The 23,656-nt window shown below is 40.1% G+C and overlaps 1 protein-coding gene across 1 annotated transcript in view; it reads right to left on the bottom strand.

Annotated features, from left to right (window-relative positions):
- Nucleotides 1–20,481, bottom strand: part of LARGE1 (LARGE xylosyl- and glucuronyltransferase 1) — a 281,380-nt gene extending 260,899 nt beyond the window's left edge. The window contains exons 1-2 of the mRNA XM_071729319.1: nucleotides 19,528–20,481; nucleotides 17,462–17,548 (exon numbers count right to left, since the gene is read on the bottom strand). The gene's annotated coding sequence lies outside the window, so the exon portion shown is untranslated. The remainder of the gene's footprint in view (nucleotides 1–17,461; nucleotides 17,549–19,527) is intronic.
- Nucleotides 20,482–23,656: the final 3,175 nt, after the last annotated feature.

Here is a 23,656-nt window from a genome sequence, read left to right on the forward strand (position 1 = left end):
CAGTTTCCAGGGTAAAAAACTCCGTTAGACCTACTGCTATTCCTAGAAAACACACAGCTTAGAGAGGAATCCCAAATACAACCAAAAAACATGTGTGTGCTGCAAAGCTCAAGAACAAACTTGTGGGGTTTTAACTCCTTTATATTTTGACATTTTTAGCAGTGCTAGAAATAGTTAATGGCATCAGTGGATCTGAGAAGAATTCCACAGAAATATGTCTCAGTGCCGTTTTACCTACTAATAAATCTCTTGAAGGTAAGAGATGAGTACAGCTCTTCCGAGATGGATGCTGAGTGAGATCCAAGCTTCAGTAGTGAGTTTCAGGGAGAGCTGAAAGCTGACCACACACTCCACAGATGCCAGATGCCTACCCCAAAACCAAAACATTTAAGTCTGAAATGCTTTGGGATCCAGCCAGTCTTGCAGTCGTCCTTCATTCTCCTCTACCCTCATCCATCTCAAACTCCTACAACAATAATTCAGTCAACCAATTATCATAAAGTCTCTCTGAAAACTTATTTGAAATTATAAAGCACCTTTTATTATAACCAGAAAAGGAGCTGTACTGCAGCTTAGTGCTGCCAATGCAGGAAAGTAACAGTAGACTCTTTATCAAGGAAGCAGACTGTCCAACATCAGTTATTGATTTTTACTTTGCTCAGAAAAAAATATCAGGTTACTGCTTGAATTAGAGAAGGAATGGATTAGACTTACAGGAAAAGGGAATTTGCTTATTTCCAGAGATAAGACAGATTATTTTAAATCTCAATAAAGAGGTTTTAGGAACCCAAACTTCTTCTGTGCTTTTCCTTCAATTATAAGTCATCTTTGTAGGAAGATAATGTTATTTGCTGACAAAACTAAATCTGCCAAAAAGCAACAAGGAATTTTAGAAGTGCAGTAGAGGAAGGAAGAATACCAAATAGTATATATTTTTAGTCTTGCCAGAAAAGTTAATTTGAAACTTTCAGCTCACTTCCATTCTTTGAACATCTGTTGGATATGGTTACCTTTTGTTGTGTGGAGAAATGGGAAGTATTTTTTTATTCAAACTGACCTACTGTATTCAGAGAGCTACTAATAAAATAGGCTATCATATTCTTCAGCTTTCTTGAAAAATGGTGATTGCTTGTGCCATTCAAGATTTGCTACTACTCATCTCAGTACTGGTTTAACTACCCAGTCATTTGAGCTTATAAAACTTCAGTTTTGATTGATGCTAAGTACTTTCACAAGTTCATCTGGGTACTCATACACTGTATTTTCTGAATAGTCTTTTCTTTTAGTCCATATTGATCAATTGGCATCTAACCAAAATACCAGGGGAAAAACCAGGAAACACAATTGACAATACAAGACAAAATAATCAGTGAGTTAAGCCATTAAATGGCTTTATGACTCAAAATCTTAAAAATAAAGAACAAAAATCTTAGTGTATGATAAGAGTTTAGCAATTATTTACGTTCTCTTAATTCCTGGAGCAAGGAATAGCTGCTGGAATTCTACAGGCTGATTCCATCAGGCTAGATGATCAGATTCATTCCCCTGGCACTGGCAAACATGTCATTATGAAAAAAAGAAAAATGAGAAGACTAAGAAATGAAGAGCAAAATTTTTGCACCCTACTCTCTTGAAAAATAAAACAACAAAAAATTACCAAGTACATTTCCTATTATAGCTCAACAGGATATCCATCTGGAAAGCATTACTTTCCAGATGCTTTCCCCTATTTCCTTGTCCTGCTAATCTCTGCAACTGCCCCTAGGGGGAAAACAAAGCATTCCGGAATTTACTGTCTGGCTAACATTTTGAAGGATGGACAATACAAAAGGACAATACAATACTGCACATAAGTCAGGTTCAATATTACAGTTTTAAGAAGGAGAAAAACAGAAGTGAATCTATTTGAATAACACTGAATACAAAAAATGTATCAAACTAAATCAATAAAACCAAAAAGCATCTTACATGGACACAACAATAAAGAAGTGTATCTGAAAAAAAGAAACATCACAAATCAGCAAGGAAGCCTGCCAAACTCTCACCCTTCTAACAAAGATTACTCATGTTGCTGTTGTCAAACCTTCAGACTACTATATATATATGTTGGGATTTTTTTTTAAACATAGAAACATTAATTCAATTAAAGCAAACTACTACTACAGTGTTTTTGAGAAGTCCATGAAGTGTTCTCCCTAGGCTTTGGTAGGATAGCAGGTTTTCTTCTAACCAGGAGTCATCTGTACAGTAAAGAACCTTGCAAACCTGTCAGTCAAGGAAGGGAGAGTCCTTTCACTAAATTAGAGGGAATCTGGACAGATGTCTAAGTGAGGACATTTAAAGTGGAGAGACAGTCACATGAAATGCTTGGGCTTTGAATAGCTGAGCTATCTATATGGATCCATCCCTTTTGGTTCTACTGGAGCTGTGTGGCTACTGACTGCTGCAATTGAGACAGACTGAATGAGATTCTAGTGCAGAGAAAACCTTCTCAAGAAGCTAAGACAGTTCTCACAATAAACAGGTCTATCAGGTACCTGACAAAGGATGAGTTTTATTGGTATCAACTTATTTTGGTTGGTTGATTTTAAGTGTGATTGACTTTACATAGCACATCTTTCTAACCTCAAGGTGCATTATAACAGTACAAACAAGCAAAGAGTTGATTTAAAATATAAAGAGTAATAGCACACTTAAAATTTAAAAAGTAATAGCATACTTCTGGTATAAAAAAATACTCAAAGAATAGGGAAAAAAAAAAAAAAAGGCACTTGGCTTTTTACACCTGCAATTCTTTTGCTGTTTAACTATTTTTCATGCTAAAAAAAAACTTCTGAAGCCAGCAGCATGCAACTTGAAGAACATACTCATACCCTATATAAAAGTTTTTATGTCCCCAGCATCCACATCCCACTCTAGTTTTACGAACTTTTTTGCTTATGAACTGTTGAAAATAAGGAAGTCTGGACAGAGAAAGACAAACCAAATAGATACCAAAGAAACCAGTAAGAATTTATACTGGTTTATTCTACTAGGCCAGGAACATATTTCACATCAATATTTACAGAAACTAAGCACCCAACAGCCATCTTAGTTATGTCTTGGATTCCAGAATTCCCCCCAAATAATGTTTGGATCTCCTTTTTGCCAGTTCCTTACCAGACACAGACAGATACGACATCCAGTTCAAGTGAGTACAGTCCTTCAACTGCACGATATTACCAAAATCATTTAAGATTTCAACTATGCTGTAAATTGTAGCATTATTGATAAAAGATTTGTGAGGTGTTTTGAAAAACTCCCTTCTCTACACAGTATGCAGATAACTTAAAAGGCAGAATATATATTCATGACACATTACGAGAAGAAAAAACAAAATATCTAGCTTATAAGAAGAATAATCTGCTTTTCTTATTTGTTTTGTTTTAGTTCTTAGCAGCCATTATAAATTTAGAGATGCTATATTTCAGTAAAGCTGGAGAAGGTTTGTTTGCTGGGGTAACATTTGCTACAGAAATATTTATATTTTATATTTGCTATAGCATCCCTTGTTATGGCACAAATAGCTATCTAGTAAGACAACTACTTGCATTTCTCACCCCTGTTATTTTGTCTCATAGGTCTCTCAAAGATCTCTGTTCATAAAGTGTTTGTCAGAGTGCACTCACACATAGCACCCAGCAAAGAGGAGATGACAGACAGATGCTTCTGCATGGTAGTGGGCGGAATGCAAAAGAAGCTGGGAAAGCAGCTTTGCATCCAACCCATTATAGCTATTTTCCTTTAACCATCTAACAGCAACTCACAAATTCACCCAAAACACATTAAATCCTCTGAACTTATGAAATGATGCATTATTGAAGTCACAGCAGGGAAGCCAACTCGGTTTAGAGGACATGAAAGACTCGCTCTAGAACAAGTTTTTTCATTACCAGGGTTTAGATAAAAAGCAAAGATAATGTTTTAATATAGTGAGAAGATGCACAGTCACAGAAGAAGCACAGTAAAAGCACTATTTGTATTGATGCAAAAAAAAAATAAATTCCTTTCCAGAAAAACTCCTGGATTTATTTTCTACCTCAAAAAATGCAAAATAGATCAGCAATGGCTTAATGTCTTAGTTCTCTACTCCTGCATGTTACTTGTCCTCTACATATGCTCTCTTCAGTTACTCAAGCGCATGGCTCTGGGAATAAGCTACTCTATCACTGCAACATCTACTATTGTAAAACTGAAGCTTCAGTAAAAATGGCAAGATCGAGAATTAAATTCTATTTTTCCATTTTCTTTCCTCTGCTCTAGATTGCTTATCTTCATATAGATCTTTACTGGTTGAAATATTTGTTGCAAATACGGAGTGGCCAATTCTACCAACCTATATTCACATGTGCCAACTACACATACATACACTTCAGGTATAGTACATGCATATCTTACCAGTGTTCCAACATATCAAAGCATAAAATGGAAGATATTTCTACATAGTATCACCATGGGACAGAACCAAGTGAGAAAGAAGTCCTTATCTAGTTCCATCTAAGCTATCGAAGGTGAAAGCGGAGGTGAAATGCATGTAGCAAGGATAACTAAACCTTAATAAGCAAAAACTAAATAAAAACCTTAATAAGCATAAACTAAATGACCCAAATTATTTGTTTTATTACATGAATATAAGAGACTACAAGCATAATGAACAGGCTATTACCAAATCTCATCAGTGACAAAGCTTTCTGTCAAAGAGGACAAATAAAACAAGTGCATAAATCACAAGGACACAGGGATTAAGGCCGTTATCACAGAGGATTACAGAATGGTTTTGGCATCCTCCCTCCCTTTGCTTTTAGTACCTCCACCTTTGTTTTAATATTGCAGCTATTACTACCAGTGCTATCAGAAGGCTAAGGTCTCCTGAAATTATGAATGTCAAAAATTTCACTTGTTAAAAGAGAATCTAGGATATGTTTTAAAGGCACATTCAGTAACCTTAGAGTAGGAGCATGTTTTTAATGAGTCCTGCCAGTCTTGTCCAACTGTGTAAAGCTTTAATTATTGAGCACTACACTGGACATCATGGACTATGACTGCCAGGCACCACTAAAGACCCATGGTTTTGCTGTGCTAACCATGGTGCACACACCTAATGAAGAAACTACACTTGTCCCAAGGTACTCACACAATCCTAAGGTATGATTAATGAAATCCAGTGGCTAAAACAAGAAGATATTGCTGAAGCATGAAGGAAGCTGGGCAGCAGTAGCTATCAGCAGTCACCACACATTTGGGGATGCAACAAAGGAGTAATCACTCTCAATTAACACCACTGGTTTCACTGACAATATTCAGAATGTTCACTACAGACTACTGTGTGTAAACTTTGCAGAAGCTAACTCAAAATGAAGATTAGAGTTAAGGTAAATTACACAGTTTATACATAGTGCAAATGAGAATTTCACACGGCACAAATTAGGATTTTCACCTGGATTCCAAATAAATGAGAAATTGAAGGTTTGTGCAACCCTCAGCAGACAAGTAAAGGATTTTACCAAGTAGCCCACAAATCTTATATAAGTCATCATATCACCTCACCTCTGCTGAAACTACAGACATCACTACAGACAGATACACACATTTCTCAATTTCCAAGAACACTTTTCAGAATACACTTTCATGCATAAGTAGAAAAAGATCCCCAAACACCTAATCTACCATGAACATTTTTTTTCTTTTTTTTTCATTTAGCATCTGCAAATGTTTGATCTCAAGGCAACCCTCTTTCTCAGAGATACATACACACATTTGCTCTAAAATGTGTAACAAAACTTGATCAGTAAAAAAATGCAGCTCCAAAGTGAACTGTGGGGTCCAAAAACTAGAAGCAAAAGCAGAAGTGAGAGAGCCAATGAAGATGTGAAAGAGAAACATGAACATGCTGTTCTAATCCACTAATACAAGAACTTGAATATTGTTTATAAAACCAGAATGCTCTTCTTCCTGCCTGCTAAGCCACTATTCTTTTAATGATGAAGAAAGAAAGAAATTGGTTTAAAATCTTCAGAGTTAAATTTCTGCTTCAAAATTATGTACTTTTCAGCAGAGCAGTTAGTTGCTGACTCAAGTAAAAAGCTTAGCAAAGCTGAGCAGTAATTAAGAGATTTCATTTACAACACAATTTCACATTAGCACAGGGGGAAACGTGCTTCTTTCTGACATGAAATTTCCCATAATACTGAAAAGACACATAGAGATATAATATCATCTCTGTCTTTCATTTGTCCTGTGAAGTAAGGCATCCCTTCTAATGGTAAGTAAACAGCACTTGAATAAAGACAGCTACTGAAGGCAAAACTTAAAAGGTAATGAATACCACTCAAAGCTAAAGAAAACATTTCTTGGAGGTTTTCAGGTTCCTGTATTCAATTCCTGTTCCAAAATGTAAGTCAACAGGCATCATACCATTACATTCCCTTATAGTTGGAGCAAGCCTCAATGGCTCTGCAATATACCCAGTACAATCTCCTAGGTTGTATTTACAAAAATTAGAACTGTATCAGTTTACATTTTATTTCTAATCAGTGATTTCAGTTTGTGAACCCCTGACTGTTTTACAGATGCACATGTAGATGGAAAAATATGAGTCTCCATTTACTTGTCAGTCAAGAACTAAGAACCTTAGAAATGGTCTACATAGGAGTTAATGACCTCAGAAGTGAGAAATTTGACAATGCTACATTCCATACTTACCATGACCTCAAAAGAAGTTTTTCCTAACAGATTCAGAGCATCCACTAATTTTTTGTTTATTATATATAAATGTGACAGAGAGTTAGACATGTTTAACTAGGTTCTCACATAACTTCTTCATTCTCTCTGTAGTTTAACAATGGCAAGAAATTTTACACTAACTGTGCCAAGACTGGGTAATGAACGTCTCCTTTACTTAAATATTCAGTGTTTTTACAGAAATAAGCCTCTAAGAATCCAAAAATTTGGTCTACCTGTTAGATACTCAAAGGAGAGGAAAGAAAAAACTCTGCAAGTACTTTCGACATTCAGTGATGCTTCAAGAGATGAGTTAAATGCACCAAGCACATCCCAGTCTCCATTCTAGATATAACAAGTAATCTCAGAGACACTTCCATGCCAGCCCTTAGTTAAGCAGCTTCTAGAATAAAGATCCTTGTCTGCACCAAAAAGCTGCTCCTAAGACAGAATTAAAGATAAATTTTGCCTATCTATATTTGTGTTCTGCCAGTAAAACAAGTAAGCCCAAAATTACTAAAACAACAACATCCCCTCCACTTTTCACAACAAGTATAAGGCATGACAAGAACATCTTGAATGAAAATTAGTTCTAAATGAAAGGAAGACTACTTAGCACCTTTCTGGTGCATTTCATCTTCTAAAAAACAATTTGCAAATATTAATCTGCCACAATATAAAAGAACCATTGTTTCAGTGAAAGGAAACAAGAAAAGAGGATGCCAAATTTGGAAGAAAAATGGATGGCTGGCTGCCTGATACTTCAATTTTGTACACTGTGGTTTCATTCCCATCTTAGTGGGAAAACATCAAAACAGTTTCTGCAGTACTGTAACAGCAAAGGAATACTACATTAGTGCATAGTGAGAGATCCTGGAGGACCTCAGTTACTTTCAACACTGATCCTTTTTCAGCTGAAATTCCTGTTGCTTTTCTTAAACTAAGACTGCAATTATTTATTCTATACCACCATAAGAAAAGCTTTTATATCCATATTGAGAATAAAGTGGTTTTCCTTTGCAGTTCACATTACTGCCTTTCTCAAGCCACATGTGCCCAGCGTAGTTCAGATGCTAGATTGCTAGATACAAAGCATCTGTTTAAGCTTGGCCATTACATACCCTGCAGAATTACATTTTCTTTTTTTTCTTTCTCTCTGTTTGTTTGGGTTTTCTTAGGTGCTTTGTGTCTCTTTAGCTGCAGCTAACAGGAAAGACACAAAAAGATTCATCACAAAGCATTACCTGCTACATTCACATTCATCAGGGGTGTCTAACACTACCAATATAGATCATTGCTGAGATCTCTACTCAGAACTCCATGTTATCCACAAGTATCACCGTGTTCTTGCCAGTATTCCACCAGAGCAAACACTGGTAGCTGATGGATGGAGAGTCAATCTCAAAGAGCAGGAGTCTGACAGATCCTCATCTATATTGGTTAGTACCTCAGTCACTCTACTTCTAGCATCACTGCCTTCAGTGAGACAGCTGATAGGAAAAGTAAAGCAAGAACGGTGGCAAAGTTTTCACTTTGGTATTTAATATTCAGCTCATTAAGGGTCCAGCTTGAAGCCCTGTGAACCTGACTGAAACATCCCCACTGAAGTTTTGAGTAAGGCCTTGAAAAATTAGGGGCTTGAACTTGATAGAGAAAGGAATAGAAGCTAGTTAGAGCAAGGAACACAGGTTTTGTGTTCTCCCACTGTTCAGTCTAGTTCAGCTGGCTTGGTTACTACTGGGAATTTACACCGGGTTACCACAGTCAACTCAGACAAGAGATCTGGTAAGAAAAAAAGCATCAAAGTTGGCTGTCAGGTTGACATTTGACAGGAATGTCTAACTGAAAACATCTGAGGGTATCATCTAACAAACCCCTGGGCTAGAAGCAGAGAGAATTCAAACATGGACCCAAGACAACCTGAACAATTAGACAATGATTTCTCTCTACAAATATTGAGGTTGGCATTACAAGGAACTCCTGGAAATGCTTCTCACTCCTACTAATGTTATCTCTAGTCTTCTAGAATACCAGTGTCCAGTCCACTAAAACATCATCAGAATTCTATTTTTATCTAATAATCAAAAATATTAAGTCCTAAAAATGATAGCTGCACCTGACTCAGAGCAGACCAAATAGAAAAGAGTTCTTAGTGACCCAAAAAGTATCACAAACTCAGATATGCATGGTGAATACAGGTAAAGAAAAAGACACAAAATCACAAGGGAACTTGGATTTCTTGCTCTCTGTGATGAATGACTCAGTTCCTGCCATGTTAGATGCATTTCACCTTCATAAATTACCGTCACATAGCAGGCGCAGTGGGATCTGTCTCCACACTGCTGAAGGTTTCTGTTTGGTTACTCAAAAAAATTGGTATTATATACTATTGTAAGATTTTATTTTAGCACTTTCAAGTCAAATATATAAATATACTTAAAACATCACATCAATTAAAAATCAATGAAACCTGACAGAGAAAACCAGTTGTGTCCCAGAACGACAGTGAACTTTTTCAGAACTGTCCCATGCTGCTGCTTCCAGTGGATCACAATATAGGAATACAGATTTTATTTTTTCCAAAGACATTTTAACAAACAAAACTATCAATACATAAGCCAGCATTATTCCCATGATAAATTGCTGAGATTAAAGGTACAATCTAAAAAAATAAATTAAAAAAAAAAATGGAATGGTTTCTCACTTGGAGAATTTCTGACACCCCAGCTATGTTTGCTGACTGTGTAAAGAGTGACTGAAGTAATCTGGCTAGCAGAAGCTGCCACAGTAGTCACAGTTATATTGGCAAAAACATCATATCCATCATTTGTGGAATGAGTTCTTTGCATGAATAGACATGAAGCTAATAAATGCAAGGAATCAGTGACCTGTGTGCAGTTTCATGGCTATGAACCTGTTGGGATGATGGAGACATGGTAGGATGGCTTGCATGACTAGAGTGCTGCAATGGAGGGATACAGATTCTTTAGGAAGGACGTGTCAGAAAGATGGGGAGATGGAATCCCACTTCATGTAAGTGAGCAGCTGGAATGCATGGATCTTTGGCTAGGCATGGATAATGAGCTAACTGAGAGCTTATGGGTAAGGATTAAAGAGCAGATCAGTCTGGGTGACATGACAGTGGACATCAGCTATTGGCCACCTGACCAGGAAGAACAAGTGGATGATGCCCTCTACAAACAGGAAGAAGCAGCCTCACATTCACAGGCCCTGGTCCTCATGGAGAGCTTAAACTGCCCCAATATCTGGAAGAAGGACACTACAGCCAGGGATGAGCATCAGGGATACTCCTGGAGAGCACTGATGACCAATTCCTGACCCATGGGAGAGAGGAGACAACATCCTAGGGGACATGAAGGTCAAAGACACCCCTAAGTTGCAGTGACCATGGTGGAGTTCTGGATCCTGAGAGAAGAGAGCAGGGCAAAACCCAAAATCCCATCCCTGGGGTAAGGGATGTCCAAAATAAGTATCTGAAAGAAGGGCATAAAAGAACATAGATCCAGATCTTCTTGGTGGTGTTCAGTGACAGGACAGAGGCAATGGGCACAAACTGAAACATCTCTTATCATCCTCTATACATCAGGAAACACTTTTTTACTGTGAGGGTGGCTGAGGAATGGCATGGATATCCCAGAGAGCTTGCGGAGTCTCCCTCTTTGGAAATATTAAAAAGCCATCTGGACCTACTCTTGAGGAACCTTCTCTAGGTGGCCCTGAAGGTGGGGTGGACCAGATGACCTCCAGAGGTTCCTTCCAACACAAACCATTCTGTGATTCTCTGAAAGCAGTGCTGTGTCAATGTGTCTTATGTGGTTGCTTTATACCAGCCTTCCTATTCCATAAAGCACTCTTAAGGTACATGCAGAGTCTGTCTATTTATTTGTGCTTCACCCAGCACAAGGGGAGCCCTCTCTCAACCAAGGCCTCAAGGCATTTTAGTAGCATGAATAAATACTGCTTCCTATACTGTATTTGCAATTCCACTATTTCAACCAGAAAACTCAAGATATTTTCCCAAATCATAATACCTTTATAGACAGCAGCTTAAAGTACAAAAGCCTAGGAAAAAAAGGAAAAGAAAGAAGAAAGAAAAAAAATCAAACTCAGGACCTTCTCAATATACCAGCAGCCAATCACAGGACAAATGGAACTGAGGAACAAAACCCAACACAGAAAATAAAATATTCTGTAAAATTAATTACTTTGGAGAATTCCTCATACTGCCTGCAGGTCCTGAAATCTTCACTACTGATGTATAATATGATATATTATCCCTTTTCCTTTCACTTCAGAACAGAAAGGGAAGAACCTCAGCTATGAAGAATTTAAAAAGCTTTATGACAAAAAGAAGGGCATGAGAAAAATCTGTTTTGTTTCACACATACCACTTTCAGACACCTGTTGAATATGGATTCACTTCTGTACTGTTTCTTTTCATTTTTCTTGACTCCTTCACCCTTAAAAAATTTGTCTAGCAGCACAGTGGGATACATGCCATACAAACATAGCAGTGGCCTATTATGATGATGCTGTGCCTGCCCATGCTTATCCCTGGTCAAAACTGACATAGAACGATGGCATCAATAACAGTGCCATATTTTTAACCTAGTTAACATGTGTCAATAATTCAGTGGAGACTCTAGGATCCTTAATGTTCATTTATGGTGATTTTTGCTAAATAACAGTGGCCTGCACCAGTTTCCCTCTTCAGGTTGTCAGCACCACCTAGCCATAGATAAAACTCCATATATTTAAAGAACACTAACCTATAAACTTTACAGTCAAAGATATATTTATTTACTACTTTAAGCATTCTCCTAATTCCTTCTCTTTTAAATGTGGTGCTAAATTCTATACTTAAGAAGTAAAACACACTGCTTTCTTCCTTTGGTCACAGCACTGCCTCTAAATCAACAAAGAGTATCTGTAAATTCTACTACAATTTGTTAGTTTGTCATTTATCTATCTGTTAATTAACTTTTGTTTGTTTTAAGGGGTATACATAGATTGTATATTTACTTGAAAATAATTGCTATATGTCAAGTATCATCAGGGACTTGGTTTTATCATCTAAGGCACAAATATATAAGCAATAGCTCTTGCTAAAGACAGTGGTGCTCTCACATGCTTAAAGCAGAAGGCACAGGACAGTGACTCTTTCAGCAAACTAGAGTTCTGCAGTTTGCTTTTGGACTAACCACTTGGGCAACTTTGCTCAAATCACTTCACTTGCAGTGCATCAGTTTATCTTTCTTCAGTGTTATCTTCCTCACTCTAAGCTGTAAAGCATTAAAGAACCTATGGATTTCTTTGCACAACACACTCAAGACTAGAGAAATGGCCAAGTTACTCTAACTGTGAAAAATACTGCACTAAATTTCAGTTCCTTACATGCTAGTGGCAAAATATTACTATTTTTGCTCATCTTGATGAAGAAACAAAAAATGTTAGGAACATTTTCAGCTCATTCATCAACTGTGCAGTTATCCACCTTGAGATTGCAACAAAAATCAAGATCTAAGTTTACTGGAGAGTATTTCAGATGTTTCCAGTATCTGATGCAGTTTGATATGCCCCAGGTACAAGGTATAAGCACTGGCTTGAGAGCAGCGACCACTGGCAGGATGGGGAAGTTGAGATTTCACACCCAGCTGCCCCAGTGTGGCATGCAAAAGCAAGGGCCAACAGTACCAGTAGTAGAGCCATAAATTCCAAGAGTGATAACCACACTGCAAGGCAGGACTGTGCATGATTCTCCACTGCCCAAGCCAGCTGGAAAGTGATCTTATTTTGGTCACAGAGGAGTCTTTCCCAAGGGAGTGCCTTCATATAGAAAAGTTCCAATGATGTAGGATATACACTGCTAATCTAAACAATGTGGGGGTGGATAACCCCAGAAGTTTGGTAGAAGCTGCACTAGCACTACACTGAGAACAAGAGAAGGGGGAGGCACACTGCAATGTTCAGAAGGAAATGTAGTAACTTAAGCCACTGTTGGTATAGTCTCCTCTTCACACAAGAGGCCTGAGTGCAACCATGGAAGGATGTGAAATTTTTTCATGTTTCTTCTTAAAGTCATCTAAACTGCAAGGACAATGAATTGAAGGCTGCTGCATCTCAGATGTTCCCAGCTTGTACATTTTATTGTAGCTCTGAGAGGTAATAGTATAGACAGAATTATTGGTTTGGTTGCATTCTGGATAGGAATCTGAAAAACTTGGTATAAAATCAATATCAAGTACAAAAGCCTCCTTTTCCTGCCCACCACCAAATGGTTTGTTTAATCCACTCGTGAGTCTATGGACTTTCAATGGACTCAGTACTGAACTTTCCCCCATCTTTCTCCATTTGTAGCATCCTGCATTTTGTCAACATTAATCTCAATGAAGGAAGACATGTCAGACTAAAAGCTTCTATTTCTTTAAACTGATCATTCTTTGCTTGGTGGAAGTTAATGTTGACATGCAACTTTCCTAGTACTAAAAATTGTTTACAACATCATCACCTACCAATTTCAACTACTTGGAAGAGTCACTGAAGAGGAACAGATTTCTCATAAATGTAGTCAATATTAAAGAGCTCTGGAAGACTAAGATCAAGGACATAAGTAATAAAGTATTCCACTAATAACAACAGAAAATGTCTGCCTTTACAGGGACCTCATTCTTCAATGTTCCCATTCTCTACCTTGATAAAATGGCATCTAGTTGCACAGTACTCTCAACATTGAAGAATCAAAAAATACAGACAATCATACCTTTTTAAAACTGCAGGAACCATTTTTATCTGATTTAAGAATTCTCAAGCATGCCAGCCAATATTTTATCTTAGAAGACTTGTCTTACATGACTGATAACCTCTCTGTGTTTAAATCTGAGTCACACTCTATCTTAGGATTGGAGAGAAGACAACAGAAATACAGAATTTAACTACTACTTGCATATCCTAAGAGTTAATGTCAGCCCATTTTCTATTTAAAAAAAAAAAAAAAAAAAAAAAGGAAGGCTTGTGTTCCCTTCTGTTAGAAAACAAATTAAAGTTAATATTCTTAAGAACAAGATGCAAATATATATATATGGGGATTTAATAATGGTTGATTTTTACCTCTTATTTCTATCCAGAGGCATACACTTTCTAGTACCTTCAGCCTGAAAAGTATTGAATTAAACAGATTCATGTACTGAAGTCCACTAATTTCTGAGCATAAAATTCCATTTGCAGTATTGATTAGCAGCAGCATTAACTGAGGACAGAAGGGAAAGCAATCACCAAGGGAATTTTGTACTGAGGTGACAGCAGTTCAGGAGCACACCAGGTCAGAGAGAGGAGGAAAGTGAAACCTGGTCAGGGGGAGCTGGGTTGAGATGCTTGAATATCACCTGGAAACTTCATCTCACTTAAGCAGTTCATAATTCTTCTTGCTTCCCATCCCTTTCACCATTCACTACTACTTTTTATTCTAGGATGAGAAGCACAGTTAAAGTCATTCTGAAGTCCCTAAACAGGTACAAAAGTATATCTAGAAATTTTAAGAGAGCAGGGGGGTTTGTTGTTTATTATTTATTTTTTAATTTTAAATTAAATTCCACAATTCCTTTCTTCCATTTCTCTGCCCTTTCTCTCTTTTTCCTCCTCACCCTCCAAAACAAAATCCTTGATTCTTCTTACCTGTATTTAAATGAAGACTGCTCACAAAATCTAGCTTTCTAGTTTTCTTCTTACTCCTAAGTCTTAGCTGCCAAATGCCCACCAAGAGATAAAATGCAAAAGCCAATGATACAATTGAAACAATCACATTTTGCACGTGAACATTACATTTAGGGATAAACTGCAGAGGAACTACTGAAAGCTGCAACTGAAAGCAACAACTCAGCTTCCCTGCAAGTTTTAAGCAGCAGAAAAATTCTGGAGAAGAAAGCAAGGGGCTGATTAAAAAGATACATGTCTTGCTGAACACAAATCTTCTTGTAAGAGTGTATCACTGCCAGAATGTGAAAGTAGGTTTACATTGATATAGATGTTCTCCTTATGATTTAAGAAAGCTATGGGTCTGGTGTTAGCACTGCTACTTGCAGTTTTTCAAAAAAAAAAAAAAAAAAAAAAAAAAGAAAAAAAATCCAGAAGCTCAAAAATCATTATGATTTCTATAATTTTCAGAGATATCTGGGAAAACAGTAAAGCCAGCCAACATTAATTGACTTGAACCTTGAGTAGCTGTCCCCTCAGGGCAGCATGCACAGAGTCTGGGTCAACATGTGCAAAATTTGTGTAGACATGGAGTAACAGAACTGACTCACCAACACTCAAAAATGGGAGAAGAGCTGCATGGTGGTGGCATCTGTCTCCTTGTAACACTGGTCAAGAGATCAGACTTTCAAGGACAGGGAACTTTCTCCTTAAAAAGTCTTCTATTTAATTTTTTCAAACACGCCTATCTTATGTGTAGATTTGAAAGAAAGACTGCACTCACCATCTGACATTTCCAGCTTCCTCCATCATCAGGCTTATGTGATTACATCTGGCTTTTTTATATAGCATTAGATAGATATTGATGGGGTTCTTCTTGACAATTTTAAGAGTATTTTCCACCCACTTAATTCCACTGTTGTGGAAATAGTAGCTATATCCCAGAAAGAACAGTGATGTGGATACTACCGTAAGCACTGTGAGACCAAACTGGTCTGATCTGCAAATTATAACAGGTAGTAGAACTATTTTACACATTTTGCTTCTTATTCTGACACAGATGGCACTTCAGTAAGGGTTCCAGCCTTGAAAATTTTGCTTCAAAGCCAGTGCCAAGGCCAGGATAATCCTTTCTAGCCATTTTCTCCTTGATTTTTGAGCCACCAACTTACATATAATATAGAATTCATCTGCTACTTCCTTCTACATCCATGCATTAACCAAGCTTTCACAAGACACATGAGAGACCTTCAAACACTGAGCCAAGTGACACCAAAGAGAGTCATGAAACTCTACAAGGTACAAAGCTAATTTCTTAAACCTTATCTTCAGGTGGGTGTACCACAAGAAAGAGAAAATTAGTTATCCAATGAAAAATCAAAAAAGGAAAAGTAAAATTGCCTTTCCTGATGGTAGTTCTGACTTGCCAGCTCTTAAATTATGCCGTGTGGGATAATGAACAATGACTGCTTTTTAAAGCTAACATTCACAACAAGAAGAAAGATGAACCAAACCCAGACAAGTAACAGAGCAAAAATAGTGTCTGTGCTCATGTGTGTATATTACTCTACACAAAGCTACTTTTCATGAAGTTCTTTAGCCACAGAATTACACAAACAATTAATACAGCCAACTCTGGAAAGAATGGAGACAAGCCCTTGAAGACTAATTAACTGTACACTTGCATTGGCCATTATGCCCTTTTCTTATGTGTTTATCTTCATGTTATTCAGCATCCCTAGGCTATAGGAAAAAAGATACATCAGAAATCTGAACGTTGATATTTTTTAAAATTTATTCCAATGCAGATGATGGAAGGTCTTCTACTGAGGCTGTCAGGAGTCCATTAACACAGCCTTCCACAGAAGCCAGGAAAAAAGAAGGGAAAAGGTAAAGAAAAAAAAAAAGGAAAAAGAAAAAAGAAGCCAGGAAAAAAGAAAAAAAAAAAAAAAGGGGGTGAAGAATAGAAAAAAAAGAATGTTGTTCTGTTCTGGATCTACACAAACATTCCCATCATCACAGGAGTTTCCATGTAGACTAAGTTTAGCATATAGTACAAAGACTGTAGTGAAGTTATGAATCTTACCCATTATTAGCCTTTATAAAAGGTATATAAACATAAGGCAAAATGTCTTGGGTTTCAGTGGTTTTATGTATGTGTGTGTTTGTTTTTTTATGATTACTCTTATAAAGGTACATATACAAAAAAGAAAACAGACAGATGACAGAAGATCAGAGTATTCCAGTAAGGATCTATTGACAACTGACCTAGAAAAAAACCCTAATAATATACATTTGAGGAAGAAATAGTCACACTGGTAATAGTTTGGAGGACTGTTACTTCAAAATCATTCTACAAAAGATCACTTCAGTTTAGTGATTTAAGTGCATATGGGAGATGCTTAGTTTTACCAATTTTCTAAAATATATCATTCAGAAGGAATAATACTTTTCTCAATTTTAAGTCCTACACACTGAAATTTCAGATCAAGCCTCCGACAGATTTTAATTTTGACAACACACATACAGTCATTCACCACTGCTCTGCACTTTGGCTTTCTGAGGAGCGTACTTTGGAATTTGTGTAGGCTGAATAGCTGGCATAGAGAATTCAACATACTAGCAATATTATTTTCAGTGCTCCTTCAAAGAAAACCAGTGCATATTTTTCCAGGCCTGAGAAAACTTACAACCTTTTTTACGTCATCTAAATGGAGAAGACAAAAAAGTTGTGAACCATATTTCATATATATATGCATATATATATATAATAATCTTGCTACATCAAAATACTTAATTTCTTTCTTACCAGCAACTGAGAAGGGGGTATGTACTTTGAACAGGAAAGATGCAATACACTATATAAATAAAAAATATTGACAATTAAACATCAACAGGTTGGAGAAAAGGAACCTGCTACGACAGAAGACAATTAAAAGACCCCCAAAAAATAAACAAAAACAAAACAAAAAAAAAATCACAAACAACCTACCAATCCAATTATCCATCAGAGACTCTGCAGATACTGCGGCTTCTACATGACTTGCAGCCTTGCTGATCAAGGGCCGTCACAGGACACCTAAGCAATAAGAATTTCACATTTCAAACTGGAAATACTTACCAGCAATTAGCAGGTTTCAAAAAGCCTAGGGATACCTGTCCACCTTGACCATTTCTCCATTTTAAAAAAATGCAGCACAGTGAGCACATTTGTTTTGTTTTGTTTGTTAATTGGTTCCATTCTTTTAAGTAAAGTAACCTTCTGATAACCTATCTCCCTTTGCAGCAGGCAGCAGAATGGGTGTTAGAAGATACCCTCTGCCCTGACCTCATCACCTGAGTTTATCTGTGTGATTTTTCAGCTAAGCTTACAGTATAATGGCAGAGCTCTATAAGGTGATAAAAAAGCCTTCATTTAATAGGTCTTACTACAATAGTCTGTGCATTTTCACTATTGAATGGGAAAAAAAAAAAAAAAGAAACCAACCCAAACTAGTCCCCCTAGTGTACCTTTGAAGCAGAATTTAAAAGGACATATGGTAAATCACTACCCTGACTTTTTGTGTGAAGCTAGCTTTTCTGTAGAAAACATAACTACTTACTGAAACTGTAGGGAAACTAGGCAGCCTTTTAATCCAGGCATATAATTTCCTGCTGGTTTTATTTCTGAAGAAGTTAAAAAACTTAATGTTGTACAAAGAAAATTAACCTGTATCCAGAAGATTTCTTTACAAAAAATGTGCTGACCTGTTGGCAATTGCCAGCTCTGGTTTTGATAAAGTACTTTGTTTAGCCGGTGCTTCCTGTTAGTTCTAGTACTGAAACTGTATTTTAAAAGGTAACAGTGTTTAAAAATAATTAGATACAATGTTATTTCCATCCTCACATCTATACCTTCCAGAATACATAACCGACAGTGCTGTGAGAATGTCTCCTGCTGTAACTTCAGAGTGCTAAGAAAACCAAGTACAATACATACATGAAGAGGTAAGATCTTACAACTGCTCAGAATCTTCCACAGGCTAATTTTCTGTTAAAAAAAAAAAAAAAAATGCATGCTGGAAAAAACCTAAAAAGTAGTCTTTATTTGCTGTCTGGCTGTACCGCTGTTCCAAGCTGAACAAAGCAGTAAACATTGTACTCAGGTGAAAACACAAATAAAGATCGCTTGTCTGATGTTCTACCGAGAATAAAAATCACTCACTTTCTAAAGCAAAACTGGGCACAGTGGAAGAGATAGGAATTTCTCCAAAAAGTGTTACATAAGGCATTGTCAAACTTCACGTCACCTCCACAGAGGCCGCAAGTTGCTATTTTTTCGCCCCTGGTGAGTAGGGATTAATGATCTAAATGACACAATTCTCAGATAGGAGGTGAAAGCAGAAGCCTTCCCTAAGGAGAGCTTCCAGGGCTGAAGTCTTGATGAGGGGGCTGAAGGGGGATGGGGAAACCACCCTCCCCATCCCAACGTCCCAGCAAAACTCCAGCTCCGAGGAGAGCAGGCAGGCAAAGTCCCTCCCGTCCACCCGGGCTGCCTCCCGGAGCAAGCACGCCGAGGGGCAAGGCGTTCACGCTCCACGCCGTGACACCCTTAGAGCTGCCGGGCAACAGCCCCTGGCTCTCCCGGACTCTCCGTGCAGCCAGCGGTATTTGGCGGGACGGCTGCTCCGTTTCCCCATCGCCAACACGGCTGAAGCCCCCCGCGGAGCGGGAACACACCCCGGGATGGGGAGAGGGGCGTGGGGGCGCGGTGTAAATAAAAGGGAGTCGGGAGGAGACCGGAGTGCGAGCCAGGCGGGGTAATATCTCTCGGCTGGGGAGGATGTGCCCCTTCGTGCCAATAGAGCGACCGGCGTGCCTCCCTCCACCCGCGCATCTCTGCAACTTCACACCTGACGGGGCTTAAAATCCAGGAGATAAAATCACCACCATCCCAGCCCTACCGAAGTCGGATGCCCCGTCCCCCGGGCTGCTGGAAGGGAGAAACTCATCGATTGTTTCTTGCCTTCCCCCCGCCCTCCGCCTCTAAAAGCAGCAGCGACTCGGCGAGGCACTTACCTTCCCCGGGTGGCTCCCGGGACGCCGGGACGGGCGCTCAGCGCCCACCTCTAAGCGGTCCTTCCCCCTCCTTCGCTCCAGGCGGGCAGCTTCAGCTCCTTTCGCGCAGTCCGGCGATCCGGAGGTGTCAGCCGGCGGGTCCCAGCCGGGGCGGCACCGGCGGCTCCACTCTCCACGGGACGAGAAGCTGATGAGGGTGGGAGGAGGAGGGCGGCGGGGAGATCCCCCACGCTTCCCGGGATGCGTCGCCGAGGTGGCTGCCTCCTCCTCCGCCCAGTTCTTTCTCCAGGGCCTGCCCGCTCTCTGCTTCGCGCTGTCCTGAAGTGCAGCCCGGCCCCGTCCGTCCGTCCCGCTCGCCTTCCCCCGCCCCTCTCCCCGGCGGCGAGCCGCGCGGCGCACAGGCCCCGCCGGCGGCCAGAAGGACCCGGGGGCGATGAGGAATTCCGGCCCGGCCTCCTGTCCTCTCCCCGGGGCCTGGTGCACACTCTCCGCAGGGAGGCCTTGCCCCGGCCTGGCGGGCGGCGAGCAGCAGCGGGAAGGTCACCGGCACCGCGGAGTCAAGCGCGGAGAGGCTCCCCCCGGCACTGCCGCGGCCGCTGCTACCGCTGCCGGCCCGGTCTCAGCGGTCGCTGGGTGCCGCGCTGCTCCCGGACTCGCTCCGTGCCGGTGCCCGGCGGCCGCCTCCGAGTCTCAGTGCCAGGCTGCCCCCTTCCCCTTCCTCCCTTCCTTCCTTCCTTGCCTCCCGCCCCTTCCCCGCTGCCAGCCTTCCCCCGCCGGATCCCTCCGGTGCCAGGCTGCCCCCTGCGGGTCTCGGTGCCGAACCCGACCGCCGCCGGCGCTGTGCCCGGCGGGCCGAGGCGGAGGCGGGGGCGGCCGCCTCTTGCCGTTCCGCGGGTGCCGGGAGCGGGGTACCCGCTGCCGCTCTGCCCCGGGCTCAGCAGCAGCTGCAGTGACTGTGTGTCTGTGTCATGTCTGTGCATGGGCGGGCGGAGGCTCGGGGCCGAGGCGGAGCCAGCCCGCTGACAGGCCGCCCAGCGACAGGCACCGAGCGCCCAACCAGCAGCGGCCGCCACCGCGGCCCGCCCGCCCGCCCGAGCGGCTCCCCGGGCCGCTACACCTGGGCTCGGGAGGAGGAGGGGGGAGGGAGGAGGAGGGGGGAGGGAGGAGAAGGGTCGGGCCTCCGCCGGCGCCCCGCCGCGACGGTGACACCGAACCCGTCCTGCGGGGAGGGGCTGTGAGACGAGAGCCCGCTCCGAGCCGGGGAAGGCGGTCGCCGGCTTCCGCCTGCCGAACGGGTGTCCCGGCCGCCGGACATCGCCCTCCGATAAAGACAGTCCCAGGCGCCGCCCGGCGAGCCCCGCAGAGTTCTCTGGTAAGTGAGGTGAGAGCCAGGGGCGGAACCGGCGGCCCGGCCCGGCCCTCCTCTCCTCTCCTTTCAGGTGCTGGCGGCGAGGTGTCCGTCAGGGAGGCGAAGGGGCGGCCAGACTTGGAATGTGTCCGCTCGGCGGTGGGACACCCAACTTTCCACAGTCAGAAATGAAGATCACCTCTTTTTGCTGAAATGCAGCGGAGCTGTGTCCCGGTGCTGTTCCCTTGCATCATACCCTGGTAACTGCCGAGAGTGAAGTGATAAATGTTTTTTTGGTTTTGTTTGTTGTTTTTTTTTTCCCCTGCCGTGGGCATAGAACAACCATCAATGCTCTATTTTGTTGCTGTTGTTGTTGTTTTTATTCATCATCTTTCTTTCACTTCATTAGCAGTGTAAAATGGGTTGTTGCAATACATTAGCATGCTGAGAGGACCGCATGATAAACTGTGTGAGTGAGTGGGCGGAGAGGGTGCCTGAATTTTCGAGGGGAGTGCAAAGAGAAGGGGAGCAAATGTGCATACAATCCGATTTTAAAAAGCCATTGATGCATTCTTAGAATGAAAGAGGAAGGAAAGTATACACGTGCTTTGAGTAACAATGTACATCATCAGAAGGAGTAATAATAGGGATACTATTCAGTACTTACCGTTTTCTTCTCCCAGCACGATAAGAACTTAGTTTACGAGAAAAAATGCTGATCTGTAAAAGATAGCACAGATGCTGTTCTGTTGTGTCACATCAGCTCCTTAAATGCTACAACTTGGTGAGAAGTTGCTTCACTGTGGGCAGAAATTAGGTTTTGCAGTATGGTACCAACATATTGTGTACTGGAGCAGGTTATCCACAGCAAGATAGTGTTTGATAGATTTAATGAAGGCATTGGGCCATCAAGCTTAGTATTCTGCTGCCAGCAGTGCCCACTTCCCAGGGCTTTAGTCAAGGGTGATATCCAATGAGCAGAAGTAAATCATAAACTTGAACATGCCAGAGATCTAACTGCAAATTTTGACATATTATGACAAATAGAAAAGCATTTTGGGAAACAAACAAACTGGATATCTGTAAAAATAGCTGGTATTCTGGTATGAATTATTTTCTGGAGATGCCATGGTAACATGCAGATTGGTCTCTATTGTGCTAGTTATTTTCATGAGCAAATCCAGTTCAGAAATGGGCTATACTGAAGTGACTAATTTTGTCCATTCTCCTCAGTGAAGCTAAAGGATCAGCCTTCATGTAATAACATTTTCTTGCATTGTTGAAGGATTGTAACTGCTTTGGTGACAGTCACAATGAATGAATTTCTGGGGCTGTATGGAAGAGGAAACAGGATTTTGTATATGGCTTCAATATAAATAAAATCAGACTGTCTACTGCCTGTTACCAGAGTTCTCAGCAGTCTCACTTTTTTTGGTCTCATGCTATGTCTTAAGTAAGTTGGTAGCATCTGAACCTACGAAATATTGAACAGTTTCTGCAGGCTCTTAATGTTCTTATGTGCTATTAGATTAAGGAACTCTCAGTACCCACAAAAATTCATAGGTTGTAAGAGCAGCATGGATTATTGGGACTATCTGATACCTTACCACAAATTATAGAAATTCATATTGAAACAAAATGTCTAAAAATTACACTTCATGTGTCAGGTTGGTGACCTACACACAGAGTGGACAACAGTTGTCCAAACTCAGAACAGCATTTGCCAGAGGTTCTAGACAAGGATGATTAACACAAGCTTACAAAAACTAACAGGGTCAGGAGGAGTGACTACCTATGAACACAGAGTTTTTCAGAGACTGTTTTTAAAAGTGAATGATCTTTTCATATTTATCATAAAATCACTCCATCAGTCTTTGTCCTTGAAAATCCTGAAGTGGCAATTGCTTTTGGACACAGAGTGAACAAGCAATGCAGAAGGATCCTTATGCCAAGGACAGTAAAAGAAATCAGATGCAAATATTTGCATTTCAGATTTCATTCAGCAACAAGGAAGATTTCTCTGGAAGCTACATAGGTTCTGAAGCAAGAGGTCTATTTATATTAAAAAACAAACAGCAAAAAAATGACAACAAAACAAAACAAAAAGCAAAATTTATAGTAATGTCTAGTGTATAGATTTTTAAAAATTGGCAGTTAAGGTTGAAAATCTTAAAGATTTAACATTCCTATTATTAAAAAATACATAAACCATACTGTTTTTAATAGGAACTTTTAAATTTTGAGATTGTGCTATATGATCAAGTTATTCTGATGTACAATTTTCACAGTACTGTTTGGTCTAATTTTTAAATTGTTGGAATAAGATACAAAGGTGTAAGAGTACACAACCTCAAACAGGTTATGGTACTTTCTGTAAACCAGAACACCAATAAGCAAAATAGGATTAAATCTGTTTATAAGACTCCAAACACTTAAATATTAACTGTGTTTTAATGAAAAAAAAAAAATAAAATCCCAATATAGCCATTTTACATCTAAGTGAGGTTTAAGGCCCTCAAGTATTCCGATTTATAAAAGTGCATAAAGATCAAATCCCATTTAACAGCAGTGAAATCCTTTTTACATTCTTACTTATTTCTTTTTACATTCTTGCTTCATTGTTGTAGCTGAATTCAACTACTATGAGGTCTATTGAGGTAAAATACAGTGCTTTGTTCAGAAAGTGACTGCAAAGTACTTTACTACTCTAACAATGTATTATGTGCCAGCTGCAACAGAAGCTAAAACATTCCTGACAACCAAGAAGGTGTTCTGTTCCCT

The sequence above is a fragment of the Heliangelus exortis genome, chromosome 1, assembly GCF_036169615.1.
Source record: "Heliangelus exortis chromosome 1, bHelExo1.hap1, whole genome shotgun sequence".
In the NCBI taxonomy this organism is placed as follows: domain Eukaryota; kingdom Metazoa; phylum Chordata; class Aves; order Apodiformes; family Trochilidae; genus Heliangelus; species Heliangelus exortis.